General features: G+C 40.8%; 1 protein-coding gene and 1 pseudogene across 3 annotated transcripts in view; both read right to left on the bottom strand.

The window, feature by feature from the left end:
• Positions 1-22,761, bottom strand: part of LOC110074027 (galactosylgalactosylxylosylprotein 3-beta-glucuronosyltransferase 1) — a 63,034-nt gene that overhangs the window by 25,290 nt on the left and 14,983 nt on the right. For both annotated transcript variants that reach the window (XM_020783843.3, XM_020783845.3), the window contains exon 2: positions 625-729. The gene's annotated coding sequence lies outside the window, so the exon portion shown is untranslated. The remainder of the gene's footprint in view (positions 1-624; positions 730-22,761) is intronic.
• Positions 15,709-16,135, bottom strand: LOC110074028 (large ribosomal subunit protein eL31 pseudogene; annotated as a pseudogene). The gene has a single exon (XR_013543341.1). The product of XR_013543341.1 is annotated as a large ribosomal subunit protein eL31 pseudogene (transcript).

Here is a 22,761-nt window from a genome sequence, read left to right as displayed (position 1 = left end):
AAATAAAATAAATAATGCTCATTGTACAGAAATGCACAAACATCAGTCTTGCAAATATATGAAATCTCCCCCAAACTGCCCCCACCAAATTCTTATCATTATGCAGTGTTTTGTTTTGTTTTGGGTTTTGTTTTTTTTTGCACATCTCCTTTTCCATAGAAAACAAATCAAGTCAGGGTTTGCATTCCTTGATTAAAGGAGCTTGCTGTTCCTTTTATCTGAATCCTAATCTGGACTAATCTCTGGCACCTGCTTTTTACTTACAGACAATGATTAAACTAGTTGATAAATGTGTGACTGCTGTTACATCTAGTACATCTTGTCTGACCCTTAAAAATCATCCCTGCACTGTTCTATCCCACAATATCAATTGACAAACATGTCACCATTTTTTGCATGCTGATAACTAAAAGGATAATGTGATGCTAAGAAAGAGAGACAAACATAAATAACAGAGTGGAAATATTTTTCTCCATCCATTAGCCTCATTGCTGGTATGTACACTTATCCAGGAAGGCTCTCTGTGTGGCAGAGTCCGGGGTGTGTAGAAAATCAAAGTACTCACTTGATGAGACTGACACAAACAACAGATTATGAGCTGTATATAATACATTTTTGGATTACCTTTAATGCAAATAGCTGGGCAGGTACTACAGTCCAGGAATACATTGGCGGGGGGGTTGTCAGGCTTTTTTACATCCCTGTCAAGGGATCAAAATCTTCAACAAGCTGGAGGAAAAAGGGAGAGAGAGAGAGAGAGAGAGAGAGAGAGGGTTTAAAAATACAATTCTTTTTAAATCTCCAATATCAATCTTAGGCCAACCGTTTATCTACACAATTTGTTCTTGGGTGAGGGATGTGTTGCTTTTTATTATACTGCAGAATATTGTTTTTATTGTTTTTCACTTATATACATTTAATCTGTATGTATCCTAGCCTACTATCCTGTTGAGAAGCTGCTGAGTACTGTATAATACTCTTCCCACGGGTCTCCCATTGTAATCTTTGGTTTGTAAGAGTGCAAGCAGAGGTGACCCAATTCAAAGCAATGGGACTTCTGCTTGTACAAAAGGGTAATGAATATTCCCTTGTAGAGGTGGGCTCTTTCATATTTTTGAACTTCAACTCCCAGATTTTCCCACAAACCCAATTTAGCATGCCTGTAGGTTTTGCCCTTCAGCCATAAAGAGCTTTCAAGTGAGTCCACCATCAGCTTCCTCACCCTTCCAGTGTCCTATTGGTTCCTGTTGTTGGTTTGTTAAAAAGAAAGGAAGAAAGAAAATTACAGTGGTAGTTCCTGGGAGTTGTAATTCTTTGGGAGGCACCTTCTATAGAACTTAATACAACGATGACTCACAGGAAGCACGTGGCAGCTTCCTTTAAGAAAGCAAAGCAAAGCAAAGCAACAACAACAGTACACAGTGGGAGAGAGGAAAGACAAGGAAACCAATGCTGGAAAGTTAAATCACTCAAAAGCCCTTCTCTGTGGGAGGAGGGAACCTGCAGGAGTGCTGATCTGGATTTGTGGGCTGCAATTGAATTGAAGTTGAAAACATGAAAGAGCACACCCTTTTCTCTTGTGCAGGCTCTGAAAAAGTCTAACCATTCAGGTAAAAATCTTTTTAAAAAATAAAGTTTTCCCAGAAATATCAACAAAAAATACAAAATACAAGTTTTGTCACTGTCATCAAAGAAAACATCAAATGCAATGCAAACTCCAGTATCAAGTAGTGCCTTGAGAAAATAGACTTGCTCTCTTCCATTAATGGCATGTCTAACTTTGACATCTTGCTATCCTGGATGAGAACAGCTTCCATTCAAGGCAGCAGGCAGAAAGTAGCCTCACGTACGAATGTTTGCATTGCAGAAAGAGCCACATGCAAGGCTGAAAGGATTTTCATACAAGTCTTAAATGTACTGCATCAAATCTGTTTGCAAAAGCAGGGCATTTGTTTACAAATGTCCTGTAGTTTCTTCCTCACATTCATGCTGATCAGATGTTCACACAACAGAACTCAAAGATGACTTCAAGTCTCATGCACAAAAATGTTCTGAGATACTAGAATCCCAAAAGTGTGTTGTCATATACGGTAAGTTTCCTGTTCATGTGGCCTATGCTTGTTTTCACATTCAAAGATGGGGTTAGCAGGTCTTACAGAATGGGCTGAAGTCTCAGGGAATGGCTATGATTTTGTGAGTCTCTTGTAAGAGAGACACATCCCAGAGCAGGTAGTGCAAGAGAATGAAAAGGCTGGAGTTATGTACGTGGGGTGATTTTAAAGTCCAAGCAACCCATCTTCACTTGTTCCCGGACAGCACCAGGGCCGATCTGTATTGTGCTTGTTCCTAGCCCTACTCTTTCCTCTGTGACATTTCAAGGCCCAATTCCCTAGACCCAGATTTTGGCATTCAAATCCCAGGGAATAGGGAGGTGCTGACCTGGTAACTCTTCTCAAACATGCACATCGGTTGAGAAACAAACTATCCATTAAGGAAAATGTGTATCACCTGCTTTTACGGTGTTTGCCTCTAGGCACACAGCCCCTTCAAAGCAAAATTAGACTTGTAAATTAAGCCCTTGTTCACCTTCCAACAACCAATCCTAACACAAAAAAGCTAGCTGCACTGTAATCTATGCTGATGCCTTCTTGCTTATTCTTACTTCATGCAACAATCCAACCTGTCTCACAGATTGCTCCATATGATCATGCATTTACAGTGGTGCCTCACAAGATGAATTTAATTTGTTCCGCTGTTAACGTTGTCTTGCGAAAAATTCATCTTGCGAAACACATTTTCCCATAGGAATGCATTGAAATCTAATTAATGTGTTCCTATGGGCTAAAAAAGTCAGAACAAAGTCAAAATTGGTTTACAAAGGGTTTATTAAGTGCTCTTTAAAGCCATATATATTGTGCAGATGATTTCAAAAATTTCAGTAAAAAAACTTTAACTTTTTAAACATCATAGAAAAACATTTAAAAATCAGCAAACATGAGGCAGAAACAAAAAAATGGAAGACATTCGTCTTGCAAAGCACGGTGACAGGAACATTCGTCTTGCGAATCATCAACCCCATTGCCAAAACCATTCGTCTTGCTAGGTTTTTTTTGTCCTGCAAGTCATTTGTCTTGCAAGGCACCACTGTATTAGGTAAGCTCATTTTCCATTTAGTTGAAAAGAACACCCCCCCAACACACTTCTCCTTCTCTCTGTACAATTCAACAAACCCATAGCACAAGTTGGTGAAATTTGTGCTGCTTTAGCAGGATGGAAGTTTCCCACTATATGAGGTATTACAGGACCAAATAGGGATGCAGTAGCTGATCAAGCACAATGTATCATAGTCCCCAGAAGGGATAGCATGTCTGCTTGAGCTGCAGCAGTGAGATCCGTTACAGGCAAGCCTGTGTGCCTGAGTTTCTGTGCCCGACGGTATCTAATCAGATGTGTGCAAACTAAGCTGGCATTCCGTCAGCACGCCTGGTTACGATACATGCTGGAATCTGCTGCAGTTCGGCTTGCTCAGCAATGGTTCTGCAGCTTCTCTCCAGCGCTTCAGGCACCTTGAAGGAAGTCCATGCAGATTTCATGAGTCGCTGCTGGTGTTGAAGACTTTGGCAGGAGGCAGAGCAGGGAGCCTTCTCTCCATTATTGATGAGGCTGACCTCTCTTTAAACAAGCGATGCATAATTCATGCCAATGCTGGTGGTGTCTGTGGTGTTCATCAGCCACTCTTGCTGCTCCCTGAAATCGGTAAGAACGTCCTGCTGCCTGCACCTCCCCTCGCTTCCTCTCATCCCATTTCTTCAGAACTGCCAACAGACTCTGTGATGTGGTGTCAAGTCCTGGGCTCACTGGCAATGTTCAGCCACCTGTCTTTTTAAAAAGAGTTATAAACCCTCCCTGTTTGAAACACCCAAGTAAAAGAAAAGGTACTTTCTTTGTGCAATATAAGGCACTGACCTTAATAGTTACTAGCAGTTCCTTTCAGTCCAGGTATTTCTTTTGCAGGGCATCACTCCTGCTGTGGAGATACGAGTGTGCTTATTTAAAGCCACATAATCACAGGTCTATCCTTGGTCTCAAGCCAGTCACTGCCTCAGCCACAATTCCCCATATATGCAGTGGAATACATAAATATAGAGATATCCTGCTGTAGTCACTGACTAGCCTTGGAAAAACTGTCCAATCTCTGTTCTTCACCTTAGAATTTAAGGCACTGGAGATAATTTCTTGGGCTCTGAATTGCATGGGATCCAAATATCTAAAATTTCATTTTGTCCAAAGGAGGCCTGTATCTTGCAGTAGTGAATTCCACAACTTAGTTATGTATTTTGTGAAACATTACTTCCTTTTCTCTCTCCCGAAACCCCATCTTTCAGCTCCAGTGTGTACTCGCTTATACTGAACTGTTTTAATGCCCATTTAATTTTAATGTTCATTCTTTTAAGTGTGAAAAGATCCTTTGGGGACTCTTCACAATTTTGCTGGGGATTATGTTTCAGGCTGTTTGCCTTCATTCCAAAACTGACTCAGGAAACCTGCCCTGCTAGTGTATCTTTCTTCACATGAGCAAGAACTCTGATATTCTAAGGAGCTGGTTTGTGTGTAGAGCTTGCACTTAACTAATAACATCTCCTCTGCAGGCTTGCTATTACTCAAGGGTAGAAAGTGGCCATAGTGGGGAAGGGCTAGATGCTACCCTTGAAGTGTGGTCAGCATCTGTGGGTAGGACTTGGATACTCTCAGATGGAGATGAAAGACTGAACTATTGGCGTGCTTTAATTCAAATCTCTAGATGAGTTAACCATTAATCAATGGTTTCATGCAGATGTTAAAATGCATACAGGACCCTGTGGAGCACCAAAGACCATGAGATGAAAGCAAAGTCTTTCAGCATTCCTAAGTAAGTTTACAACACCAGATTAGAACAGAGCCACAGTGACATCATGCTTCCAGCAGAGTTAGGACCACAGACGCCCAGAATCTCTCAGTCAACTTGGCCAGTGAGAGATTCGCGACTGTGCAGTCCAGAAAATGGCCATTCTAACCAGTACCTCCTAACCTCAATCCAGCTTGATGAGGATACGGTAACTAATGCTACGGAAGGAGATCCTGATTGGACTAACATGGAGGTTTCATATAGCCATTGCTAGATTTATACCAAATTAATCCCATGGAAATTAATGGCTATCACCTGACAAAAACATCAGTACATTCTGTAATTCTACGATTAAGTTAGCCCAGCTAGACACAATCTGTTAACTGCAGTTGACAAGAGATGTGAAGTGAATAGGAGGCCACACTTGGAACAGAGTATGACTAACAGGGCTTTTTAGAGTTAAGACAAAGGAGATGCTGGTAGAGCTATTAGGGTCACAGTTTCCATGCTGCATTGCCTGGTCCTCTTCTCTATTAGTGGAATTGCTAACTTGACTTTCTTCCAGTGAACTCAAGATGGTGCATGTGGATTTCCTCTCTTTTCTTTATATTCACAACAACCCTGTGAGGTAGGGTCAGACTGTAAAAGGCTATAATGGCTTTGTAAAGCTACTGGCTATGTTGCCTAGGACAGTGGTCCACAGAATTCCCAGAAGCCTTCACCACCACCTCTGCTGGACAGGATTTCTGGAAGTTGAAGTCCAAGAACATCTGGAGACCCAAGGTTGGGGACCACTGGCCTAGAAGATTCTGGGAACTGCAGTCCATAAAAGTAATTTCACAAACTCTGAATTCAACATATCTGAATAGTAGACAATTATGCTGTAGAAACTAATGCTGCTTTCAGATCCTAATGAATAAATTAAACTCAGAGTACTGTAGTTTATAAATACAAACTTTCTGAAAAGTTCAGGATTGCTGAAATGCAGCAGAGTAAATGACACTAAAAGCATCTATTTTGACACAGGCAGTGGAACAACAGACAAAAAACCAACATAAAAATCTGCAAGATATTTTTCTGTCAACATTCTGCAAGGAGGGAAGTAATGCATGCAAAAATCTTTGCCCTCAGGAATGTAGAGAGGAGATGAGCCACTGTTAACAAGGGGAATCAAACCAGCTACATGAGATTTACCAGAGCAGGTGAACATAATGTTCAGGATTATGATTTATCCCTATCATCCTATTGGCTATGGAAACAGCTCCCAGCTGAAGGAGGCTGCTGCAGGAACTTGCCATCACGCTCATATTACTCTGAGAATCAAAACAGGATTGAACTAGGACAGCCACTAAATAAGAGTTTACAAATCATGGCTTAGCTATTACATTGTTAAGTGAAGTTAATAGGATAACTCTTGATGACAATCTCTCTCTCTCTCTCTCTCTTTCTGACTACCAGTTTTAGCAGTTTACCTTCGGGTGCATTAGAAACAAGTTGAGGCACAGCTCTGCACAGCTACATACTTCATATGTACTGGAACACAGCCCTGCTATACATTATTAGACTGCTGAGAGCTACAACAGAAATGACATATTGGAAATGGGGAAGGGAAGGGAAGCAGTTGTCATAGCCTTGGGAATTCAACAGAATTGGGATGAATGGGATGGCTTGCAAAGCAAAAAAGCAAAAGCAAAGCGTGCTGCTTATAACCCTTGGGCGGTTTACAAGTTAATTATGCAGGCTACGCACTGCCCCCCCTCAGCAAGCTTGGTACTCATTTTACTGACCTCGGAAGGATAGAAGGCTGAGTCAACCTTGAGCCGGCTACCTGGGATTTGAACCCCAGGTCGTGAGCACAGTTTTGGCTGCAGTACAGCGGTTTAACCACTGCGCCATGAGGCTTGGTCACTGAATGCCATGCCAATCCTATTTCTTTATTTTGTTTAATGTAATACATTTATCACTTCTCCAGGGGACCCAAAATGCCTTGCATTCAAAACATTACATGTTGAAATGAAAAACCCACATGCATTAGACATCTCTAGAACAAACAGACAACAGACTATTTATTTTCATTTTCACAGACTTATATACTACCTAAAGTTCTGGCAGTATAATTCAAAATACTATACATGTCCATAAAGGCTTCTTCAAACAGCCTAGTTTTTAGCACCTTCTTAAAGGCAGGGAAAGAAAGAGTCAGGTGCAACTCTACCAGGAACCCATTCCAAAGGGATAGTGCCAGAACAGAGAAGGACTGATTTCTTGTGGATGTCTTCCTGGGCTTTATTGGGCTGGCAACCCATAGGAGCACAGCCTGAATGGACTGGGTGGTGCAGGCTGATGTTCTTATGGAAAGGCACAAAGCTGTTTGTAACAGCTGTGGAGAGAATGTATTCTCCAAAATGACAACAATTATTAGGGTTTTCAAAAAGCTTTCTAAGTAAATAAACCTTAAACCCTGAAAACACCACTCCATGATGAGGAGCCAAGGTTGTAGAAGAACTGACGAAAATGCAGCGTTCTGGTCATTTTCATGTAGGATTCTGCGACTCCATCTTGCACTTAAAAAAACGACAGAAATCACCTAAATCTCACTCATGGGGGTTTGCTTCTGGCAATTAGTTTCTGTATTGTACTCCCCCTCTCTCCTATTGCACATAATTCCAAAGGGCTTTCCTTTGGAAACACAATTGCATATCCTGATACAGTGGCATTAGCCTGCCATCCTTGTACGCGCTGCCCCATATCACTGCAGCTCCACTCCATAGGGAAAACCAGAAGGCAGCCTTCCAGAGTCATCTCAGGTTTATTCTGAACACAACTGTCTTGCTGTCTGGTTTGCAAAATTGGTTTCTGGAGCTTTTTCAGTGAAGAGGCTACATGGAGCTTTCAGAGCAGCAAAAAAGCAATAACCATTGCCATTTCTTGAAACACTTCACTAAGATTTCTTTCCTGGTTTACAGTGTGGCACCTACGGGGCCTCAGTAGCCGACTTTGTGTATTTCTGAGATCTGGGAGAGACAGATTTTCTATCTTTCTTGCTTTCTTTTTTTAAAAGCACATATAGTTCACCAAGTCCCAGTACTGGGCAGTAATATAAAGGTTAGCCATTAATATAAAGACTGTTGCCATGACAACATATAATCCTTCCATATATTCACCCTGGGTTGTGCAGATAGTCTTATCTCTCTCACTTCTATCATCCTTGCCTTAACACTTTTAATCAAGGATCCATTCTCCGATCTTGCTTTCAGTGTCTGCTGGGGCTCCTGCATCATGTGAATACATTCCAGTCCCAAAGAAGGGAGACATCAAAGGGTAGGCGAACTATAGGAGCATTGTGCTAATTTTGCATGCAAGCAAAGTGATACTCAAGATTTTACAGAGCAAGAATTGCTAGACGTACACTATGCATTCAGAAAAGGGAGAGGCATTAGAGATTGCATTCCTACCATAGCATCATCCACTAAAGCATATAAAAGACCCTGGAATAAAATCAATTTGTACTTTATAGATTACAATAAAGGCTTTGATCTCCATGGATCATGAAAGGTATGGATCACTATAAAAGAAATGACTGTGCCTAACATTTGGTTGCCTTGACATGTAATCTCTACATAGACAAGGACCTATTGTTAAAACAGAATACAGTATAGAGAAACAGAATTGGCTAAATGCCAGATATGGATGCATTTTATCTTTCTACCTGTTTCATCCATGCATATCATAAGAAATCCAACATAACATATATGGAAAGCCAGATTAGATTCAGAAGAAGGAGTGAAGATTGGTGGAAGAAATATGTATAATTTAATGTCTACAGATCATACCATATTATTGGCAAAAAAATTAGCAATTACTTGAAATAACTATTGATCAAGGCTAAAGAAGAAATGGTAAAGGCAGGATGGCTATTGAACATTAAGACAAAAATCATGACCACAAATGAATTATATGACTTCAATGTTGACAATGAAGAAATAAAAATTGTTAAAGATTTTCCATGCCTCACCTTTATTATTAATCAAACTGGAGACTTCAATCAGAAGAAGACTGAGGCTTTCAGAGGGTGCTATGAAGGAACTAGAAAATATCATTAAGCATAATGTTGTGATGCTGGAGATCACAGCTGAGATCATCCATACCATGATAGTCTTGGTTATTTGTGAAAGCTGGAGTAAAGAAAGCTGACAGGAAAAATATAGAGCCACTCAAAATGTGCTGTTGTGTGAAAACATTATGGATACCATGGACTGCCAGACAGAAAAATAAGTGGGTGCTAAGCTAAATCAATCCCAAACTCTCTGTTGAAGCTAAAAAGGTCTAATTAAAGGCTACTGTAAATTGGACGTATCATGAGAAGACAAGACTACTGGAAAAGAAGATAACTATAAGAAAAGCTGAAAGCGATAAGAAAAGAGGAAGACTTCATTTCAGATAAACTGGCTCAGTAAGGAACCATGGGTTTTAGTTTCTAAGGCCTGAGCAGGGTTATTAACGATAGAAGATTTTGAAAGTCATCAATTTATAGGGTTAATATAAATCAGAAATGACTTAACAGTACATAACGATAACAATACCCTGATGCTGTAATTCTATTCACACATTTATCCAGGGGAAGGTTGCCTTAATTTCAGTGGGCCTTATTTCCAAATAAATATCCATAGCCTGTTTATGTGGAACACTTCAATCCATGTTCTCTCTCATGCCACTTGGTAACCTCAGGCTGTTTTAGATATAGGTCCGTATAAAATGTAGTCCGAGGCAGCCATCTAGTGGAAAGGCTATCTTTACTTATACTGTGAAAGGTCATTTAGGTTGCATTCAAAATGCCACTGCAAAACAGGTATTGTGTAGTATCATCCTCTTTCACCTCATGGCCTGTAGATACTACAGATTCAAAACAGTTTAAGTTACTCTCACAGCTAGGGCAGGGTGGGACGAACATACCTTTCATTTTCTGTGTGTACTGGACTGAATCTGTTTTCAATTCAAAGCCAGTCATATTGCACAAGGGGGCAACTTATGTATCGCCAAAAAAGGAGTCCATGCATCATTGAAAAGGAAGAGCTGATCTGCTGAAAAATGCTTGTGCTACTTTATATATCCATACAGATCCAAAATCAAGCATGGTTGTTATAATTTTGAACAGAATTACAATGTCAGCAGTGAAAGGTTAAGACTAGATTACCTGTGTGATTGCTGTACTCCGCAGTCTCCTGTGGATGGGCAACATCAAGCCCCTTAATTTATCTCCTTACAGATGAGGACTGAATAGCCCTTCAAATGGAGGACACCTTCACAAGGGCAACTGTTCTGCGGCAGGACTGCAAATGGAGGACTGCGTTACCTAAATGAAGGACTGCCTTCTCTTGAATACCAGTGTGCACCTCAAATATAATCTAACCAAATACTTCATTGGCACAAGAAATCTATTGTTATACCTTGATTGTGGCATGGGTGGCCACTCCTAGAGAGGTCCAAAGGATGTCAGGAATCGTACCTTTTTGGTAGTGACCCCATCAATGTGGAATAAACATCCACTGGAGGTGTGTCAGTTCTTGTCTCTGAGTTTTCAGAAAACTAGCAAAGGCAGAACTCAAGAACATAAGACCATTGGTAGGAATTTAGTAATCTTGTAACACTTTGTACTTCCAATCTTGTTCTTTTTTTTGGTTGTCGCCTTGTGGTTTTTCATTGTTATTGCAGTTATTTTTAATCTTATTGTTGACTTTAATTGGTACGAAGGGAGGGGAGGAAGGAGTTTCATTGTCTTATTATCTACACTGCCTCGAGTAGTGTCCACTAAGCAGCCAGTATAGACATTAAATAAATAAATAAATAAATAAATAAATAAATAAATAAATAAATAAATAAATAAATAAATAAATAAATAAAGTCTCTTTTAAAACCTCTAAGAAAGACAGGCAAAGCAGCTTACTACGGCTGGACGCCTTTTCTAATGCTTCACCAAAATTTCCTCCCCAATTTGAACCTGCTGGCACAGTAGATATCTTTTGGAGCAACAAATTTGTCCTGTCATCTATGCTCAAATCCTACAAATATTTGAAGATGGCTATCATATCACCATCTCTTCTTTATTCTAAAGACATTCAGCTCTCTAAGCCCTTTCTCATGGGACTCTAAAGGGGGTGGAGAACTTATTCAGATAGGACATGATTTACAGAGCTCTAGCAACATACCCTTTTAGTATAAGGATACTGTATTCCCTTGCACCTCTTTCACTTTTGCGTGCCCAGGTAAATATATCCCTTGCTTCACCCTTGTTGCAGTGTTGCTATACAGCACTCTTTGCCAAACGGCTGCTATCTAAAAAATTGGTACTATAAAACCCTCTCCCCTGGTCATGATGGTTAGGGATGATGGGATATGTAGTCCAAAACATGGAGTGCGAAAACCTGCCCATGACTTTTTAAAAGCTTTGTATCTTAACATACAAAACTACAGTACTAGAAATATTTTTGTTTTGATAAAATCCACATGAGCTTAAGAGAAAGCTTGGTAGATTTCTGGTGATTTCATGGGTTAGGACCTCTGAACGTTTGGGAACTGGGTTCACAGAATCCTATTCTGCTCATGGGAATACATAAAAATGGCATGTACTGGAAACTTGATAGATAATATGTTCTGTGTTTTTCTACTTCAAAACAGTGATTTACTAAACTGCTCTGCTGCATCTAAAAGCTCCAACTATTCCACACCAAAGGATAATATAAGATTTGTGGCTTGGGAAACTGAGCAGCATACAGATGGCTGTCCATTGAAAAGGTTCATATTTATTATTTATTCATTTAAAATATTTTTACACCGCCTTTCTCCTTGAAAGAACCTAAGACGGCTCAAATCGTTAAAGGACAATATACAAAAGCCAGACACAGTAAGTGTACAAATATTTTTTTAAAAAATTAAACAAGTAACATACTAAAAATGGTAAATAAAACCAATACTAAAAACACATTTGAAAACAACAGAGCACAAAATCTCTCAGACTGCCAGTCACTAAGGAAAAATCTGTCTGAAGAGAAAGGTCTTTGCCTCCTTGTAGAAAGACAGCAAAGATGGTGCCAGCCTGGCTTCCTGTGGGAGGGAGTTCCAGCGTCTGGGAGCAGCAACAGAGAAGGCCCTCTCCCATATCCCCACCAAATGCACCTGTGAAGGTGGTGGAACTGAGAGAAAGACCTCCCCTGAGGATCTTAGTGCCCAGGCAGGCTCATAGAGGCAGATGTGATCTAAGCTGTTTAGGGCTTTATATGATAAAACCAGCACTTTGAATAGTACCCAGAAACAGACTGGCAGCCAGTGGAGCTGTTGTAGCAGGGATGTTACATGTTCCTTGTAACCAGCTCCAGTTAACAATCTGGCTGAGGAATTTTGGACCCTCTGAAGTTTCTGAACACTTTCCAGAGATAGCCCTACACAGAGTGCATTGCAGTAATCCAACTGACATGTAACAAGGACATGTATCACCATGGCCAAATCAGAGTGCTCTAGGAACAGGTGCAGCTGCCACACTAGTTTTAACTGTGCATAGATGCTCCTGGCCATCACCAAAACCTGGGCATCCAGTCTTAATGACGGATTCAGGACTACACCCAGCCTGTGCACTTGTGTTTCCAGAGGGAATGTAATCCCATCCAGCACAGGCTAAATCCCTATTTCTTGATCTGCTTTTTGACTGACCAGGAGCACCTCTGTCTTCTCTGGATTCAGTTTCAGTTTATTCACCCACATCCAATCTATTACTGACAACAGCTTCCTTGGATTTAGATGGAAAGGAGAGCGAGCGAGCTGAGTGTCATCCGTATATTGGTGACACCAAACTCCAACATTCCAGACAACCTCTTCCAGCATTTTCATTTACAGTGTTTGTTACATAGCATAGGAAACAAACCAGAACCCTGAGAGACACCACAAGCCATTGGGCCAGGGTGTCGAACAGGAGTCCTTGAGCACCACCCTCTGGCTTCTCCCCTCCAGGAAGGACTGGAGTCACTGTAAAACAGTGCCTCCCAGTCCCATCCCAGAGAGACAACCCAGAAGGATACAATGCTTGATATAGTATTGAAAGCCGCTGAGAGGCCCAGCAGGACCAACAGGGGCACACTCCCCCTGTCCAGTTCCCGGTGTAGGTCATTCACCAAGTTGACCAAAGCAGTCTCTGTCCCATAACCAGGCCTGAAACCCTATTGAAAAGGATCTAGATAATCTGTCTTATCCAGGAACCCCTGGAGCTGATTAGCCACAATCCACTCCAGCATCTTGCCCAGGAATGGAATATCAGAGACTGGCCAATAATGATCTCAATCGCAGTTTTCCTTCAATAAAATAGGAATAATAATGTCCTATGTACCTTTCAAAGTTGCTGAGACTGATTTAGTTATGCTCTCCCTCCCAGTACACTTGTTTCAATACCATAACACCAGCACATATGCTTCTATAAATTTCAAAGAAAAAATAAACACAAATTATATTATAATTAGCACAGTGTAGATCTTATTAAAAAGCCCACAATTTTCACTGTTCATCTGTTTTAGGGATTTACACTCCATCCTTCAGCATGTTCCCAGGATAGCTTACAAAAAATTAAAACCACAGTGAAGAAATTAAAACACAACATGATTAAATAATTAAAACAATACCATACAAATACATTTTTAAAACAACAACAACAACAACAACAACACAGCATAAAAATAGTCCACAGGAATTAAAAACAGCTATGGAGGAAGCATAGAAACAATCTGCATGGGCTTAAAGAGATTTTTGGGGAATAAAACAAATCTTTGTCTGGTACTGAAACAACACTGTCAGGTACTGTTATTTTGTTGACAGGACCAGAGATTTAAAATGTCTGTTTATTCATTTGTTTGTCTGTTGGAATACACCCCTGACCCGCCACAACTCCACAACTCAGACTGGTCAGTGGCTAAACAGAGAACAGGATCTCTGAAGCTACAATTCTACCTCAAAGTAAGACCATTTGAAATAAAAAAATACGGCATGTCATAGATAGTAAGTAAAGATTCCCCTGGACATTTAGTCCAGTTGTGTCCGACTCTAGGGTGGGGTGCTCATCCACGTTTCCAAGCCGCAGAGCCAGCGTTTGTCCAAAGACAGTTTCTGTGGTCACGTGGCCAGCGTGACTAGACATGGAACACCGTTACCTTCTCACCGAGGTGGCACCTATTTATCTACTTGCATTTTCACATGCTTTCGAATGGCTAGGTTGGCAGGAGCTGGGACAAGCGACAAGAGCTCACTCCGTTGTGTGGATTCGATCTTACGATGGCTGGTCTTCTGACCTTGCAGCACAGAGGCTTCTGCAGTTTAACCCGCAGCGTCACCACATCCCTATCTCCTCCTAATTAATAATTAATATTAGCATGCTGTCAAGTCAGTTCTGACTTAGGGTGACCCTTTCCATGGCTTTCTATGTAACAAATTCTCCGAAGTGGTTTACAACCCCTTTTTTCTGAGGGTGTTCTGTGGTTGTGCAGCTTGCCCAAGGCTTCACAGGCTGGCCCAGTGGGGAATCAAATTCCCACCACATGGCTCCCCAGCCAGATATCTAAACTACTGAGCTATCCAGTCAGCTCTATGGAAGCAGCATCATTGATATCAAGCATAGAGCATGGAAGCATTACTCTTTTGGACTACAACCTCCAGAAACGTGGGGAATTCTGGGAGGCATAATCCAAAAAGTAACATTTCCCACCTCTGGCGAGAAGATATGAACACATTTCCTTTCTTTCATATAGCTGTGCCTGTTTTCCTTGCATTTAACTGATCTACTGGAATACAGAAAGCCATTCCCTTCCATCAGCTCCAGGTTTTCTTGCTACTATTAGTGGTCCACCTGTAGATTGCCTTGCCTTGATGTACTGTCTGGATGCTAATGAGCAAGAATGAAGGGAGGTCGAAAGAGAGGGGAAGACCTGTTTGAAGAGAAAGATGGAAATGGATGGGAGAAGACTGGTGGAGCAACATGGCAAACCTGTATAAGGGAGACAAAGCAGGAAAGCACGAATGAATAATATCAGAAAGGTGAAATACACGAAAACCAAGTATACTTGGAAGCTTGTCTTCAGATGTGCAGTTTCTCTACTGATGAATTAACTGGATCCAGACTCCCACCCTGCCCCACTTTCCTTCCTTGATCTTGCCTTAAGATTGCAAGAATGCAGCAGCACAACACCAGCTCTCTGATTTATTAATTCTACCCTATCCTGCAGGTTTCACAAACAAAAGCATCTGTGTTTCCTTCTAGAGGAGCATATGAAGGGCCTTATTCATGGCTGAGGTGGGGAGAGCATCAGCAGATACAGGACAGCCATCTGTGTCTCACTCCTCACCCCCCCTTTTTTTGTTACCTTTGTGCAGATCGGAAAGGAGAAGCGAGGGGGGGGGAAGAGATTGCATTTTTAAAATAAAAAGCTGAGAGAGATGAAAGGAAACAAAAACAGAGTGTGATGTAACAGAACAGAAGAAAACAAGATTGACTGGAGCAGTGAAAGTCAATACCAGCTGCTCAGCATCTCAATCTTGTCCTATGTCAAGCCTGCAAGGCTGTGTGTGAGGGAGGCATCTTGGGAAGAAAATATAGGTGGTACCATGGATTATCCTTTAGATCTCAGAGTCATTTTACAGCTCCTTGTAATCTGTTTTAACAACATGTTCCCCTTGTTTGTAGCAATGAAATCCCAGGCCACTGTTTCCTAAACACAGCCATACAGTGAATAAGAAGAACGGGGAATAGACATTCCCAGTGTTACGGAATTTGGAATTATTTTTAAAAAAAATAGTTTCATTATAATTTTTATTGTAATGAAAATTTAGTTTTCATCCAAATTGACAGTCTGTAGACTTTTGAAAGTAGTAACTGGCACTTAAGTAACCAGTATGTACTGTTTATTGGGTGAATCTTCATCTTCATTGCGTTTTCTAGATAAACGCACACAAATACGATAGGGAACATTCCTTATTCCCTTCTCCCAGACTACTTTGTTCAAACACGTGTGAATTTGTACATCAGGCGTCCCCATCTCCTTCATTGCAAACTTGCGTATCTCCTTCAGAGCATGGGACGCCCATTTCTTGAAGCCCACGTCAGGTATCCGCTTGTGAATGTTTATAGTATATTCATGAGTAACCACCTCATTGATTGATGATTGTCCTTTCTTCTTTTCACCACCTTTCTTTGCAGGGACCATCCTGCTCAGGAGGAGACTGAAAAGGAATTTGGAATTTTCATATTATTTCTGGACTACTCACATCCTTGTGGTACCTAGCATGATGAAGGCCTGTACTCCTGAATCAATGTGACATTTTCTGCTCTACTGAACACTGCAGGAAACAGGGAGAGGACTACTGTTTTCCATCCCACATGAGATGACTGCATTGCATTGTAATATGTTACCATATGATAATGAAACTCTAATCAGAGTTTCAAAAAGTTATATTTTGGAGTATATCCAAAATCCGCTAGCTGCAGTACAAAAAAGGAACTTCTCAAAACTCTTGCTAGTTATATTTGGACCACTGCATACATTACATCTTCTGAGTGTATCCAACAGTGGTCCCAAACACACAAGAAACATAAAACTCTGCCCATTTTTTTGTAAACAAAACTGAACATTCATCTCGAGATCTTTCCAAGATGCTAAAATCTTCAAACAAGTCCTCTTGAAAACAGCATCAATTATGTAGGTTTACTTCATGGGCATGCAGAAGAGGGTGCTCCTCTCTATTGTTCCCAAATTGCAGAATGCCCCTCCTTAAGTTGCAAACAGTCCCTGCTCTTGTTGCTTTCAGAACAGATGTATCTTTTCAATTCAACGTTTTAAAATGCTTCAGTTGTGCTGAATGTTAAAATTGTTTTTGATTGTCTGTTAGTCATCCTGAGCAATTGGTTTTTTTCTTGAAATATGGCACCAAAATGTTACAAATTAATGCATAAATAAGACTACGGTCTTTGAAGGGAAATCTGCTTGAGTCTTTCCCCTTGTATTGTCTTCTATTCTTAAAAACAAACAAACAAACAAACAGAAAACACCTCTCAACTACTTTTTCCCTTGGTGGGGAAGAAATCTATTAATTAATTAATTAATTAATTAATCAATCAATCAGTTAATTAATTCAATTTATACCCCGCCTATCTAGTCAATTACGACCACTCTAGGTGGCTATAGTGACCCATACTATTAACTATGGTCTCCTATGGTTAATCTGAAGGAAAGGGTGAGTGATACTGTTATTAAACCACTTAAACTTACAAATCGAAAGCTTTTGACCTTGAATAGGCCTTCATGAAGCAGGCTACCACAAGGCTGTGGACAGTGCAGAAAAAAACATTAAAGCTCCAAAAATCACGACTAGGTATTATTTAAAAGAGTAGGCATGCCAGCCTCCTCTTTTAAAGTGAGTTTCAAAATGGAGGCTGAAAACTCCAATCAGAAGTGCAGCCCTTAAATTCTAGCCCTGCTAGTGTTGATTGAATACTCTCTCCCAATCCTGTGAGACAAAGTGCTGCTGATCATTCAGCATTCCTCCCATCCATTGGGAGAGTAGGAGACAATTCAATCAATGCCACCAGGGGTGGAATTAAAGGGCTGCACTTCTGACTTGGTTTTGAAACAAAATCAACACTACAGACTCAATTTGGAACTAAAAGTACCACCCACTCTTGCTTTTGGATTGTTTACAATAACCACATGGCTTCCCTGCCCCCTTTCCTCTCCTGTAGTTGTTACTGAACCTTCCTAGAAAGAATCAAGAATTGCCTCAATAATTCATCCTTTACCCACATCCACACTGGATTACAATAACTGAATTTGAATGGGGCTGCTTTTGAAGGGTTGTCAGAAATAAATCTGACTGCTGATTTGAAGCAGACCTGGGAACATGCACGGCACCAGTTTTAAAACAACTTCTTTGTCTCACACATATTTCTGGATCTAATTCAAAGTGCTAATGTTGACTTTTAGAGTCTAGGTCTGAGCTACCTAGAGAAAGGCAACAGATGGTGTCTCCAATTTGGGGGGGTGCCATGAATCCATTCTGATCTTTAGATTGCTCTTTTAAAATGAGTTATACATGGTGTTGTATCTTGTCCCACAAATAACTTCAGCACCTTGGACAACTCCTGTAATAGTGCAGACTAAAATGCAGAGTGGATTGAGAGCTGAAACCCATAAATTGCAGTCTAGCTGTCACTGCTTTGGAAATCCAAAATGTAATGCTTTTTAAAAAAAAATCTCTTAGTACAGTATTTATTTTGTAACCTCAGGCAATTTAAATGTACACAAAGATTTATATAAAATAGTTGTACATATGAAGGACTTGCTGCTGGCTATAACTCCGTATTAAGTCTATACTTGATCTTCCAAGTTACCAGAATAAAAGAAATTTTCCTACATTAAACTAGTGACAGGTCTAGACCAAACTGTCTCTTCCTTCACTCCTTCCTTCCTTCCTTCCTTCCTTCCTTCCTTCCTTCCTTCCTTCCTTCCTTCCTTCCTTCCTTCCTTCCTTCCTTCCTTCCTTCCCTCCCTCCCTCCCTCCCTCCCTCCCTCCCTCCCTCCCTCCTTCCTTCCTTCCTTCCTTCCTTCCTTCCTTCCTTCCTTCCTTCCTTCCTTCCTTCCTTCCTTCCTTCCTTCCTTCCTTACTTACTTACTTACTTACTTACTTACTTACTACAAAGATTATTTCTAAAAAATAAAAAATACATAGCAAAGACTTCTAGCAGAACAACAGAAAGTCTGGCCCAAGGCAAAGGGCAAAACAGTGCTTCCCCTTCACTTAGTTCTGCACAGAGAAGTCAATTTGACTGGCAACTGAACCCTCCTTCAACACTAGCAATGGTAGAAGGTGTTCCAGGACACCTGAAGATAACAGACTAGTTTAGGGAGTGTAGGAAGACACAGTAGCACATGCAGCTGTGTCTTCCCAGGGTATAACTAGATAAGATACTTAACATTCACAATTAGGAGATGAAATTATTTCACACCAAAGACACAATCCTTCAAATCTGCCACACTGATACCACCAACTAGCAAATGAAGCCTGTGCTTATCTCCTGATTGCCTTGTTCTGCCTAACAGTGAAGCCGGTCCTGGAGAAGAAGGTCCTGTAAAACTGTGAGGTGCTCCAGGGATGAGTGAGGCTTCTTACATCAAAGAAGCAGAGGATCGAGCATATTCTCAGAAGACTCAACAGTATCCTTCCTTCTGGGTTTTCTTCTGCTTTAAGTGTGCTTCTTCCCCAGTCCCTGTGCAGCCCCCAAACCCATCACACTGCTGCCTTGAAGTCTGTTAGAAACAGGCTACTGATTCTCTGAGTGCCAGACAGAAGGAATTTCCTGGATGATTGATTTCTGGCTTGAAGTAACCAGCCATTGTGAAGTCTCATCCTAGGATGACTGCCAGACTGGGGGAGTCTATAATTGGGATAGCATCCAAAGTGTGGGAGGGTGCAGGAGAGGAGGACATTCAAAGCATCATACCATGAGCTAGAGTTCTTTTTTTTTGCCTTATGCTTTGTAAGAATAAAAATGGAGAAAGCATCTCTAGCAAGAAACTAGTGCCTGCCATTAGAGTAGGGAGAACACTTTGATTTAAGCAGAACATTTTGCTGACTCTTCAGATTTTGCACACTCCTATGGTGACAGGTTCTTGCACATGTTGTGCATTGACCTCAAAATCCTCCACAGAAGATCGGCTATGCAGAGAATATAAAAAAGAATATTGCCTTGAATTTCACCATGGAAAAAAGACAATATATACATTTTTATATTTCAAGGCCAATGTGGTGTAATGATTACAGAGCGTGTTAGACCAGGATTGTGGAGATGTTGGTTCAAGTCCTCACCTAGCCAAGAAACTCCCTGTGTGACTTCTGAGTAGGCACCATCTCAGTCTGAGTTAGCTCACATGGTTGTTGTACCATACGTTTGGAAACAATTACTGCCTTGATTGCATGACAGGAAAGGCAGGACGAAAATATAACTAATACATAAATGACAGTAAATATTTTTAAAAAGGGAATGGGACTGGATTCAAAGCCTATATTTGTAAACATTGTGGAATCATCATCATCATTATCATGTGCCATCAATTCAACTTTCATGGTTTTCCAGGTAAAGAATACTCAGAAGTGGTTCACCTCTCCTTTCTTCTCGGGGCATCCTGGCACTGTGCAGATTGCCCAAGGCTAGACAAGCTGCCTCTACTCACAAGACTCACAGTGGGAAATCAAACTCCCAACCTCTGGCCCTTTGGTCTTTGTCCTTCTGCAAGGTTATAACACAGTGTTAACTGGTCCAGTAAGGCAAATGCAGTATTACCCCAACTTCAGCCATATGCTACCCCTAGCCAGTCCATTCTTGAATACTTCCTTTCAACAAGTAGCATCAGAGATCTGCCTGTATATGATTGTTTGTTTGCCTGCCTCCCTTTTTCGTCTCAATGTATATGAATGCCCAGTTTTGCCCATGCCTGAATCTCATCTCTGATTCCACCCACCATTTTTTGTCCTCCCACCACCTTCAACTGCAATGGACACTTATCTTCACTACATTCACCCTTTCACTTCCATCCTCAAAACTAATGTGAAAACAGAAGTGTCGTAACTAGCCATTTGGGCATCCAGGGCAAGCATCACTGATTCCTATCCACTTTGCCTATGAGGCCTGGGAACAAGTGTCTCATCAAAAGGCAAGAGCAGAATGTGGTGATCTCCCAGAAAAAAGCAGAAAGTTTATGCCTGAAGAAGAAGGAGAAGGAGAAGAAGAAGAAGAAGAAAAGAGTAAATAAAGTAGTAGGTGTTACCATTTTTCTTCCTAATAGTCATCAACAGATTCACCTCTATATTTTGTTGCCTTCCAAATGTTGGTGCCCTGGGGCAAAACCCCAGTTGTAAACTAAGTTACAGCCTTGGAAAAGAAATAGGTTGACTGTTCCTTTCACCCTAGTGGTTTAGGACTGCTGTGGACAACTTCACAGGGTTTGGGGGCTATTCTCCATCACTCCCTTTACCTGTCCCATCCTACATCACATCAGAAATGACCAGTTCTTTCAAAAAAAAAATTTTTTTAAGCTAAAACACAATTCTACTGGGGGGGGCAGTTGGCTAGAAAAACAATCAAACAAATGAACTGGCAATTGGGTTGGGCTCCAGAAGAGGTTCTGGAGGCTATAAAAATGCCTGGAAGGCACATATGTAGCTGGGAGCTGAATGATCTCCATTTCCAGTTTAGGAACACAAGAAGCAGCTTCACACACACCCTTAATCCATCTAGCCCAGTATTGTCAACTCTGATTGGCAGTACCTTTCCAGGTCATCATGCAGGATTCTGCCCTGGCAGCACTTGGAGATGGCAGGGATCAACATGGAACCTTCTGACCGCAAAACCCATGGTTTGTTGCTGAGAGCCAGATATGCACATGACCGTCATTAAGCCACTTTCTATAGTTGCACCATAGTGGGTCCATGCAAATGAAGTTTGCACTAAACTTACAGCACTCGTTCCTTCACATCCAAATTTAAGTCTTTTTTTTTTTGTTTCTGTATGCTCTAATATGTATCTAAGTAGTTCTATACCATTATGATTAGTCTTTCTAGGTATGCAGCAAATGTTTGAATGTTATGTATGCTCCCGCACCCCCCCTTCCATTAAATTCCCTAGCTAATATCATGGGGAGTATTCAAAACATCCATGGAACAAACACCAGCATAATGTTTTCTTTAAAAATTCAGTGCAAAAAATATATATATAGTTGGCATTTGTACTCCAGTGTGCTTTCATGGAACAATGCATCAGTGGGCTTTACATTTGATTGCAGTCTCCTTTCAAACAAGCAATGGAAATCGCACAGTGAATACTGAGGTCCAGCTGAATCAAAACATTTTTGCTCCCAAGCTATAAGAAACCCGTTGTCTCTGCTGGTGTTCAGGACCTAGAGTTTTAATGAACTCTGCTTCCTTTCTGCAAGAAATTGACAAGCAGCCACACAAAATGGTTAAACCTGCGTTATGTTCACGGCTACACTGATTTTTCATTTCCATTCAATGCCACGAGGTAGTTTGCCTTCATGAATAAATTGCATTCAATTGCAAAACACCCGTTTTTGAGATAAATAGCTTAAAATCTCCAGGAGAATGATTTTAAAAAAAAAAAAATCAAAAAACTGTTCAGCTTTGTGAAACATCATTTTCCAACTAACTTCCACTGGTTTTTCACCAATTAAATCAGCAGATCTAATCAATATAACTTATTAGATTGAAAAAGGTATCTTATGAATCATTACAATGGACAGTTTCAGGACTTCATTTGCTTCATTGTATTCCCTGTTCTTACATGCCCCCAATTTAGTGGGACATTGAAGTCAATAGGATTTACTGGTGTGTAGACATCCAGAGGACTGCATTGCTAAGGGAAATCCTTCTCACAACCTGATTTGTGTGCCACATGTATTTTGGAAAAAAAGAGAACTGTTTATAGAACAAGTCCTCAAAGATTCCTGGCCGTTTGTGCAAATACGAAGATAAAATGCAGGACTTGAACATCTATATATTGCAGCCCTGATGCATAAATCTTTTCCTCCTGCCATTTTTCTACTTGCAACTGCATTACAAACAGCTTTTTCTCTTGCTGAACTTCAAAGGTAAGAAATCACTTGTAAATGCACCCTTTGGGCCTTGTAGGAGGAAAGAGACATTGCAAAGGTCAAACTTTGTTGTTATGTGACATTGCTTCCAACTTATGGCAGCTCTACGAATCAGTGACCTCCACTAAATCCTGTCACCAGCAATGTTCTTTGCAAATCTATGGCTGTGGCTTCCTTTACTGAATCAAT

The sequence above is a fragment of the Pogona vitticeps genome, chromosome 3, assembly GCF_051106095.1.
Source record: "Pogona vitticeps strain Pit_001003342236 chromosome 3, PviZW2.1, whole genome shotgun sequence".
Taxonomy (NCBI): Eukaryota; Metazoa; Chordata; class Lepidosauria; order Squamata; family Agamidae; genus Pogona; species Pogona vitticeps.
This window is presented reverse-complemented; position numbering and strand designations above follow the sequence as displayed.